Source organism: Myotis davidii, unplaced genomic scaffold (assembly GCF_000327345.1).
Source record: "Myotis davidii unplaced genomic scaffold, ASM32734v1 scaffold963, whole genome shotgun sequence".
In the NCBI taxonomy this organism is placed as follows: Eukaryota; Metazoa; Chordata; class Mammalia; order Chiroptera; family Vespertilionidae; genus Myotis; species Myotis davidii.
In genome coordinates this window covers 1,632,698-1,644,001 of record NW_006294116.1, presented here as the reverse complement: position 1 = coordinate 1,644,001, position 11,304 = coordinate 1,632,698, and the positions used below count along the sequence as shown (strand labels likewise).

The following is an 11,304-nucleotide window of genomic DNA, read 5'->3' as shown; positions in this document are numbered from 1 at the left end:
AGGGGCAATCATGTTGGCAGGCAGAGGCAGTTAGGGGTGATCAGGCTGGCAGGGGACCAGTTAGGGGCATTCAGGCAGGCAGGCAGGTGAGCAGTTAGGAGCCAGCGGTCCTGAATTGTGAGAGGGATGTCCGACTACTGGTTTAGGCCCGATCCTGGCTATCGGGCCTAAACCAACAGTCAGTCATCCGCTGAGAGGTCCTGGATTGGAGAGGGTGCAGCCTGGGCTTAGGGGACCACCCCTCATGCACAAATTTTGTGCACTGGGCCTCTAGTAAATAAGTAAAATAGATGACCATTTTGCCAGGCCAAGTGGCTCAGTTGGTTGGAGAGTTTGACCTTGTACACCAACAGGTTGTGGGTTCCATTCCAGGTCAGGACACACGCCCAGGATGGGGCATGTAGGAGGCAGCTGATCCATGATAATTGATGTTTCTCTCATCAATGTTTCTCTCTCTATGTCCCTCTCCCTTTCTCTCTCTGAAATCAATAGAAACCTATTTAAAAATAATAACATAAAATAGATGACCATTTTAAGCAAAGCTGAAATTGAAACGATCATGTGGTGCTCAAGAGATAACAATGTTCACTGTGGTTCCAGGAGGGGCTCTGGTTTCCTCATCGTCGCTAATGCCGTAAGGCAGATTTTCTTTCTTTGTAAAAAACATTTTAATTTTCTCTACTTATTCTTGGCATGAGCTTTGTATCTCGGACAGACAATTCCATCACAGATGAGCACAGAGAACTCTATTACAGTTTAAATTTGCACTGTTGCCCAACCACTGCTAGAGAAGAATTAGACTAAGAACGTTGATTTACTTCTCAGAGATAACATTTGCTTATTCAGTAAACATTTAGTGAACTACTGATATGTTCCAAGAAACATGCTGAATTGACAGGGTTTAACTCTGGGCAAGAGAGAAGTGACCCCACCCCCAAAAAAATGTGTTAATGAAGCTTTGATTTAAACTTCTACAGCACTGATTTTCAAGCTTTTTCATCTCATGGCACACATGAAAAAATTACTAAACTTCTGTGGCTCATCCAAAAATATAGTTTTGGCCGATTTGACAAAATAATTGGTATAATTTTGATTCATTCACACCAGATGGCTATTGTTGTGTTGGCTCTTGTCATTTTTTTACTTGGCAATCAAAGGAAAAAGAGGTCAGTTCCCCTAACTAGTCAGGTATTTCATGTATTAAAAATTCTTACTGCACACTGGTTGAAAATCACTGGGTTAGAGATATTTCTCAAATCTTAGAGCAGTCACCCTCTGACCAGATTAGGTGAAAGCACCTACTTAGTTTTCTATAAGAGAAAGTGGAGTTATTTAAACAAAAGAAATAGAGAAAATGCTGTAAGTAAATAAGAAAAATCTCAAAAATAAGAACATTTGTTTACTCAAGGTAATTTGAATATCATTACTTAATTTGTATAATCTAGAGCTGGGACAAATGACAATGCACTCAAAGGTATAAGGCATTAAAAAATGAATAGCTAGGCCAATAAGAAAATAACCCCCATTAATTGTTCTATTAAAAAAAGTGACAATTAATGAACCTGTCTGAAGATGGATGCTTGGGAGCTCCATTTAAATGATTAAGCTTTTATATTTAGCTGAAATTAAATTACACTCAAGTTTCAATATCTTTAAATTTCATTTATCATGAGATAAAAGAATTAGTGTAATAAATGCAAGTTAGGCAATTAAGTAATAGAGAAGTTATGACTTCAAAAAAAGTGAATGGAATAATAAACGGGAAGTACAGATTTTCCAAACAAAAAATACTTTAGGTAGTTATAATATTATGAACACCAAAAATGATAAAACCTTCTGAGAGCCGCTAAATAAAAAATCTGTAATTATTGGGGCAGAATAGAAATAATTTCTGGTTTCATACCATGTATTTATTTATTTTAATTTAAGTATTTCTGGTATATACTTATATTAACAATATAAGTTTCCTGTGAATAATAAAATTATTCAACATCATACACCTTACAATGTGATCACCTCACTAATTCTAGTAATTATCTGTCACCATATAAACTTATCACAATATTCTTGACTATATTCCTCTTCCCCTCTTCACCCATCCTTCCACCCATTCCTTCTGGTAACCATTCTTTTGGTCTATAAGTCTGTTTTCGTTTTATTTCTACATTCCACATATAAGTGAAACCATATATACATAAAGCACATAGACACGGATAACAGTATGCTGACAGCCAGAGAGAAAAGGGGTGGGGTAGATGGAGGTAGGCAAAGTGGAGGGAGGGGGAGTGGAATGGGGACAGAAAGATATTTTACTTTTGGTGATGGGCACAAGATGCAGTGTGCAGATGATGTTTTGTTGTGTTGTACACTTGAAACCTATATGGTTTTTGTTAACCAACATCACCCCAATAAACAAATAACTAAATAAATAGAAATTTTAACACTTCTATTTCCAACACATACTCACATCTTATATTAACTTGCTTACTTTATTAAATGAAACAAATTCTCATTATATTACAAAAACAGAAATTATAATGAAAGTTTGGATGAGAAAGAAGAATTGGCAAAAGCAGGAAGCAAAGACCTTCAAATTAATTAATAAATAATTTAAATAACAATTTAAACTTAAAAACATATTCTACAACCATATTATATAAGAATAATATTATCTTGGGAATCATTTTAAAATATGTTAAGAATTGCATAAAAATTATTAATAACCTGAATTAATAACTGATTTGAGGCCCAGTAACTAGAGGCCCAGTGCACAAAATTTCTGCACATGGGGGTTGTCCCCTCAGCCCAGCCTGCACCCTATCCAATCCAGGACCCCACGGGGGATGTCCAACTGCCATTTAAGGCCAATACTGGGGATCGGCCCTAAACCAGCAGTTGGACATCCCTCTCACAATCCTGGACCACTGGCTCCTAATCGCTCACCTGCCTGCCTGCCTATCTGGTCACCCCTAATGGCCCCCCTGCCAGCCTGATCGCCCCTCACTGCCTCTGTGTGCCAGACCAATCACCCCTAACTACCCCCCCCACCAACCTGATGACTCCTAAATGCCCCCTGCTGCTGGCCAGGTCACCCTCAACTGCCCCTTACCTGCTGGCCTGGTCGCTCCTAACTGCCTCCCCTGCCTGCCTGGTCACCCCTACTGTCCCCCCCTGCCAGCCTGGTCACCCCCAACTCCCCTCCCCTGCCAGCCTGGTCACTTCTCACATCCTCCTCCACCACCGGCCTGGTCACCCCACGCAGACTGCTTGTTCAGTCGTTTGGTCATCCCTCACTAACCCCTCTGCTAGCCTGGTCATAGGCAGCCATCTTGTGAGGGCATGAGGGTTAATTTGCATATTACCTCTTTATTATATAGGATAGATGATAGTCTGGCAAATGTACTGATTTTCCCAGTTATGTTTCTCATTTCAAACTTAGAAAGATCCTTGGAACTATTTTGCTAGAGCAAGTACAGACAAATATTTTATGAATTTCCCAAACACAAGATGAAATCATACTTGTTATCCATTCTGGGAAAACATGCACTATAAGGCCTATATCATTTAAATAATGCTTAACCCATAATGTCTGTAATCTAATATCCTAAATTCTAGAACACAGAAAAAAAAATAATTAAAAGGAGGAAAAAGAAGATGATTGATATAGCCTATATATAAAAGCCTAAGCAACTGTTATGACCCAATGACCAGAATGAACTGGAATGACTGGCATGACTAGTAGACCAGTCACTATGACATACACTGACACCAGGGGGCAGACACACAACACAGGAGCTGCTCCCTGGTGGTCAGTGCACTCCAACAGCAGGAGCACCACTCAGCTGATCAACCTGTCCCGGCAGCCCACCAGCTCGGTGACAGCCACTCACTCCCTCAGTAGTCCTGCAGGTCCAATCTCTGGAGAACGGGCCAGGCACCGATGGATCAGCACTGCCTTCACCATCCCAACAGCACAACCAGCCTCCTGGAAGTCAGCCTCAGGCACTGAGGCCACTTCCCCTCCCTAGATGCTCCGCAAGGAAGAAACGATATAAAAGTGGCCACCACTAGTCCAGAGGGCTGATCACATCCCGGCATCCCCCCTTCTCGGGACCCCACCCGTGCACGAATTTGTGCACCGTGCCTCTAGTAGAATACAAAGAATTTGCAAAGCACTCTTTATAGGCAATAGATAATGTCCTCAGGGGAAAGGTAGCTTAAACCAAACTGCATTTTAGTGTCATTCTTTCAAGATAAGCATGTCAACATTATACACTGTTAAGAAACATATTCTACCTCGGTTTGTCAAAGGAGCAAGAATAAAACCACTAATAAATTTACATTATAATGTTATAAAATATCTTTTAAAACTTATGGAAAAAATATTCTAATTATATGTTAATAAAACTATGTTGAATGTATCTTTCCTAGATGTGTTCCCATTTATTAGACAAAAGTATATTGAGTTTACATATGTGTCACCCACATTTCTTCTCTTATCAGCCCAAAGTTGTTTTTGCCTTGGGTACTTTCTGAGTTAGGTGTTTGTTTGCTTGTTTTTAATGCTGATGATTATTACATATAATGCAATATAAATCAAGGCAATAATGCAAGTTTTAGTTTATAATCTGCATGGAAATTATAAGCTAACACAAATTGAAATAGTTATTTAGCAGTCACTTTAAATATATAGTATCCCATGTAATTTAATTAAATAAAAAAGATAATTTATTCAAAAAAATATTTGTTAAATCTATACCATATTCTAGGTTCAGAAGAAGAAATAGTGAACAAAAACAGAAAATATCCCTGTTACTTTAGGGAATAATTGCTTTTTGATTTCAACAACATTAGAAATGTACTGATTTTGCCCTAGCCTTGCCGATTTGGCTCAATGGACTGAAGGGTCCTGGGTTCCATTCCAGTCAAGGGCAAGTGCCTCAGTTGCAGGCTAGATCCCTGACAGGGTTGTGTGCAGAGGCAACCAATTGATGTGTCTCTCTCACATTGATATTTCTCTCTCTGTCCCTCCCTTGCCTTTCTATTCTCTCTAAGAACCAGTGGAAAAATAATATTCTCTGCTGAGGATTAACAAAACAAATAAACAAACAAATGTGGCAGTTTACTACTCAGATTCTAGTAAGAGGAAGTATTATAGGTATTTTTGTTTGTGTTTTTTTTTTTTCTTTTTTCACAAAGATCTCGGTAAATCTTCTCTTACATCTTTTGGTCCCAAATTTTGTACTAGATTAAATATCATCAACCAAAAAGTAGTTACTGAATAGTCAATATTATCTCTTCTCCTCCCCTCCCTCTCCTTCTTCCTGCTTCCTTTGCTCTCTCCTCCACTTCCCTCTTCTTCCTCTCCTCTCCTTCCTCCTCCTCCCCCTTTCCTCTATCCTCTTTTTTTTTTTGCAGTGGCTTTTTGGCTGACCAGAACAAAAGAACAAGTATGAAATGAATTATTAATCTTTGTTGAAAAAATTACATCAGCTATATGAAGAATCTCTCACAGGTTATAAGACATAATTGATAAGTATTTAGTTCTATAGTACTGATGGTTTATTTAATGGGCTTCACTTTGCAAAGTATGAAGAGCAATATAAACCACATAATGCCCATCCTCACTTTTAAGAAGCTAAATAAATTGTTCAAGTATCTCCTTTAGAAAAACCCACTCTTCAGAATTTTACATATGAGTTACACGTCACAAAAATATATCAAATATATAGTTTCAATAGGTGATTCAAATAACAAAAATAACTCAAATATGTTGCAGCTAATGGTTTTAGGCTGCTCACTCCCTTGCTATCATTAGAAAAGATTCTGAATTACAAAAAAAAAAAAAAGTCATCTTCCCTTTGCCTTCTTTATTCTGTTTGATATGAAGTAATCACCTTTATTTTGGAATCTGTTCAGTCTATAGTAAAATTTCCACTTAGAATAGAAAGTAGCATTATCAAATAATTTGAGTATGATTTGGTTTGATAATAAAGTAGATAATTCAACTTTCCAACTTAAGTGAAAATATAGAAGCCAGAATAAGGGTGGCCTTTGAGGAATTTCACATAACTACAATCTCTGGTTGAGCTGGTGAAAGTCAGGAAGTATAATTGCATAGATAAAAATCACACAGGGACCAAGGTATACTGAGCCATAAATGACAAGCCAAGTTGTTGGTATTTTATCCTGTAGCACCCAAGTTCTCAATTCATAAGCAAGTACTAATTTCACAGGAGCTAACCATGAATAATATATACTGTTGGTCCAGGCTCTAGAGGCACCGAATCAAATAAATCAATACATATAGCAACATTCTGCACATTCAACCAAATAGAACAAGTCACTGTAACAGCCCAATATTTCCATAGGAGCACCACACTGTTTAGGAGGTTGGAGAAAGGGAACAGCAGCAGCGATATCACACTTCCCAATGTCCTCTAGATCTCTCCCTAAGGGATGAGTTATGTGAAAGAACCTAACCTTTCATAGTTTACTAACAAATCTCATAATTCTGAAGAAATATTTTCTTTGTTATAAAGCTCCCTTTTTTAAACCCTGTTAATCTTTCTGGATGATGGAAGTCATGGCTACATTTTATGTCACTAACGTGTCCAAAAATTACGTACATCTAAAAAAGGTATAAGCATACTTTAGTTCACATTCCAAAGTAAATTAAAATTTCTCAGTCCAGAAGATCTTGATAGATTCAATCACAAATTTCCCTTTAGACATTCATTGAACACCTTTTCTGAATGGCTACTGCTGTCTGCCCAGAGAAAATATCACACTTAGAAAATTTCTTTAATGTGAATGCTTAATAGTCAAATCTTTTGACATGAGAAATAATTTGTACAGGTCCATGAATGATTTTCAACCCTTTTGATAAGGGTATTTTTCAAATATTATATGTATATAAAATAGAAAATTATTTAATATTCAAAAATTCTGAGATAGATATATCAGAATCCTATCGAATAAAGACATAATGTGCAAATTGACCATCACTCCAACACACAAGATGGTTGCCCCCATGTGGACACAAGATGGCCAGCAGGGGAGGCCAGTTGTGGGCGATCAGGCCAGCAGGGGAAGGCAGTTGGAAGGGACCAGGCCTGCAGGGGAGGGCAGTTGGGAGAGACCTAGGCCTGCAGGGGAGGGCAGTTGGGGGGGACCCAGGAGGCAGCAGCGGTAGTGATTGGGGGGCAGGGCTGGCTGGTGGGTACCCCACCAGTTGCCTCCAGCAAACCTGCAAACCCGCAAACTGGCAGTCAGACATCCCCTGAGGGTGCAGGTTGGGCTGAGGGACACACACACACACCTCGTGCATGAATTTCGTGCAGTGCACTGGGCCTCTAGTTTTAATATATTTCTTGGATTATCAGTATTTTATTTGTGACCAAATAACATGGCACATGGATGCATTAGTATCAGAACATGTCATTAATAATGTTCCAATCTTCCATCATAGAATATGACATCATAGTAATGAAAGCTTTGCCATTTACTATAGAAATTATAAATATTAGCAAACAGCACCCAAAGTTAGTGTCCATATTAAAAATGGATGCTAAACTTGTTAAAAAATTTAAAAGATGTGATTTTTTTGATAAGTTGGCAAAACATAAAAGAGCTATAAGTAAAATGCCAGCTTTGTAAAATTCCTATAGGGGTAGCCCACGGTCAATGTTTCAAATGGTTATGCTTTAGCTTTACCCTTACTTATCTTCTCCTTTGTCATCTTGAAAAAGAACAAATGGCAGCTAAACATTATTAAAGCGTAGGTAATGTTCCCTAGCCACATACTAACCATGTCAGAGATTGAGTCTGGCTTTTAGCACCTGTCAGAAATTCATGAGAACTTTTCTAGGCCTGTCCTGTTCTGTCTCATCTCCCAACACTCATCCACCAGAGATTTCTATAATCTGCTATTAGATACAGCCAACTGTCCAAAGTATACATACAAGGTACAAAAGCACCTGAACCCAACATTGCTGACTCTCACAGGTGTCTCATAATTGCATTTTCATAATAAGTCTAATTTGGATACTAGTGTTCTAAATTGAATCATTTTAACATAGATAATTGTTTTGGACTGAATTATGTCTCCCCAAAATCCGTATTTTGAAGCCCTAACCTCTAATGTGATGTTATTTGGAGATGGAGCCTTGGGGAGATAATTAAGTTTATATGAGGTTATGAGGGTGGGCTCTCATGATGGGACTAGAGCCCTTATAAGAAGAAACACCAGAGAGCTTGTTCTCTCTCTTTCTCTCTACTGTGAGAGGGTCACTGTGAGAAGGAAGCTGTTCACAAGTCAGGAAGAGAGCTCTCACCAGAAAATGACAATGTTTAACCCTTGATCTTAGAATTCTAGCCTCGAGAACTGGGGGAAAATAAACTTCTTAAACCACTCAGTCTATGGTAGTTTGTTGTAGCAGCCCGGAACTAAATGAGATAATAACATAGACACATTTTGATAATTTTGAATATGAATAAAATTGTTTATATGAAAACAGCCTTAAAGCAAAAAGGAAGCAAAATCCCAAATATTCAATTGTCTAGATTTTTCTTGGTTTGATGAAGTCTCCAAAAGAAACTCAGATGCCAAAATGAACTTCATAAAGAATTCCTTGACTAAGGTAAAATTTTTTAAACTATTTATTTAAGACACCTCAAACCCTAACAACTTGAACCTAACTGCTGTTATCTTCTCTCACCTTCTACCACTGCCCTCTAGTCACAAAAAATCCCTTGAAGCTAAATTGCCTCTTAAAGCTAAAGCTCCCTGAAAATAGGGCAAATCCCTTGTCTTAAGAGATTTAAATGTTAATTCCAGGTCTCTGGATGACCTTGGAGTAAATAAGAATTTGCAAAGCCTTCACAGAAGACAAAGATATTCTAAGAGAAATTTTTAAAACAGTCCTGAAAACAGATTGCTGCTGCTGAACTTTGAGGGCCTGCTGGGAACAGGACTTCTGTAAGGACATGTATACCTGGAAGGCTGTGGTCCAAGGCCATTTTTGCAGGCTATCAGCTGGGCTCCGGAACCAGAGGGAGCACATAGCTCTCCTTAAAATTGAAGGTGTCTATGCTGGAGATGAAACTGAATTCTATCTGGGCAAGAGATGTGCTTATGTCTGCAAAGCAAAGAACAACACAGTGACTCCTCGTGGCAAACAGAACAAAACCAGAGTCATCTGGGGAAAGATAACTCGTGGGAACAGCGGCATGGTTTGTGCTAAGTTCCAAAGCAACCTTCCTGCTAAGGCCATTGGACACAGCATCTGTGTAATGCTGTACCCCTTGAGGATTTAAACTTATTGAAAATAAATAAAATAGTCCTTTGACCATATAATCAAGTACCCCTAGGTCCAGATCAATTGGCACATAGGTTAGTATCTTAAGGAAAAAAAGAATGGGAATAAAAAGTAGAAAAGATTGTGGGCCTCACATAAAACAACCCAAATTGAATAGAGAAGAAAAGATATTTAGAAAAATCTGTACTGTGGAACAACATCTTTTGGAGACTCAAATCATTCCTCTGCACAGAGTACACTCAAATCCAGTCCAGCAAGCTGGAAAGGATGTGTCCATTGAAGACTTCAGGGAGAGACTCTGTCTTTGGACAGTACTCAGAAGTAAATTCTCAAGCCCAAGTTACCCCAGTTCTTGCAGTGTGTGTGTGTGTGTGTGTGTGTGTGTGTGTGTGTGTGTGTGTGGCCTTCAGCCAGAATTAGGAGATATAGAAGAAAAGATTCCAAGGCAGCGGTTCTCAACCTGTGGGTCGCAACCATCGGAAAACACATACAGCATATCAGATATTTACACTACAATTCATAACAGTAGCAAAATTACAGTTATGAAGTAGCAACGAAAATAATTTTATGGTTGGGGGTCACCACAACATGAGGAACTGTATTAAAGGGTCGCGGCATTAGGAAGGTTTTGGAAGAGTCTTGGAACAGAGCAGAATAAGACTCAAAATACACTGCTGCCTCACTCAACTCCAATCAATAAGTATTGGGGTAGAGATGTGTTAGAAGTATAGCCTTTTGCAAATAAGTTAAAAGAATGTGACAATATTTATCAATTATTAAAAATCAGTACTTTAAAGTATATTCTCTTATAAGTTCTGTGACAATGACAGTAACCAAAACTATATAGGAATGAAATGATAACGGCATAATGTTTTACCACTCAGGTATTTTTATTATTTTTAATGGACAATAGCATGACAGTTTAAAAAATCACACATAATATAATTTTTTTATATTTCAAATATGCTCATATTGATAAATCCATTATTTCATTATTTGTATTGACCAAAATAAAAATTACTTTTTAATAATTTAGGACCAGAGTGTAATCAACTTGGTCTTTGACAGCAAACAGATAAATGACGGATAGATGGACAGATAGATGACAGACAGATAGATAGATACATATAGTAGGACTCTGTAGCTGTCTTTTTAAAAGACAATATCAATTTTGATTAAGGTCAGGGATGTTGATCTACCATGAAATACCTTGCTTTCCTTTAATAAATCCAGTGCATTTATTATTGGGTTTATTTGAATTTTTAAAATTAGAAATTTAAATTGTTTTCACAAGTTTATGTTATGTGAATTAGCCCTTCCTTTTCTTTTCCTACCACCATCATCTTTCATTATTGCTTTATTATAGTGCTAACCAGTTTTTTGTTTTGTTGTTTGTTTACATTAACAATGTCATTTATAAGTATATAGTTTTTATAGAATTATATAAATATGAGGGGCCCGGTGCACGAAATTCGTGCACTGGGTGGGTGGGGGGAGTGTCCCTCAGCCCAGCCTGCCCCCGCTCACATACTGGGAGCCCTCAGGCGATGACTCCCATATGGCTTAGGCTTGCTCCCTGCTCCCCTTGGGGAGCGGGCCTAAGCTGTAGTCTGTCCTCCCTTTGTGGGAGGCGACCGGCTGATCAGGGGAAGGCACCAGCCCCATCACCCCGCTGCTGTAGCCACTGCCAGTCACCGCAGCCAGCAAGGTTTTTTCATCAACACGGACTCCAGTCCCTTCACCATGAAAATATGACAACTTTCTTTAGGCATTTTCAAGATGTGTCTTTCATATAATAATAATTTCTTTATTGGTTTTTTTTTTTTTATCCTCACCTGAGGATATGTTTCCATTGATTTTCAGAGAATATGGAAGAGAAAGGGAAAGACAGAGAGAAACATCAAAACATCAACCACTTTGATTGGTTGCCTCCTGCATGAGCCCTGACCTGGGCCCCAGCCAGCGAGGAACCTGCAGCCCAGCT

The 11,304-nt window shown here is 38.4% G+C and overlaps 1 protein-coding gene and 1 pseudogene across 1 annotated transcript in view; one reads left to right on the top strand and one right to left on the bottom strand.

Moving 5' to 3' along the window:
• Window positions 1-11,304, bottom strand: part of CCSER1 (coiled-coil serine rich protein 1) — a 666,528-nt gene that overhangs the window by 412,340 nt on the left and 242,884 nt on the right. The gene's annotated exons all lie outside the window — the stretch shown is intronic.
• On the top strand, window positions 630-9,318 carry LOC102770981 (annotated as a pseudogene).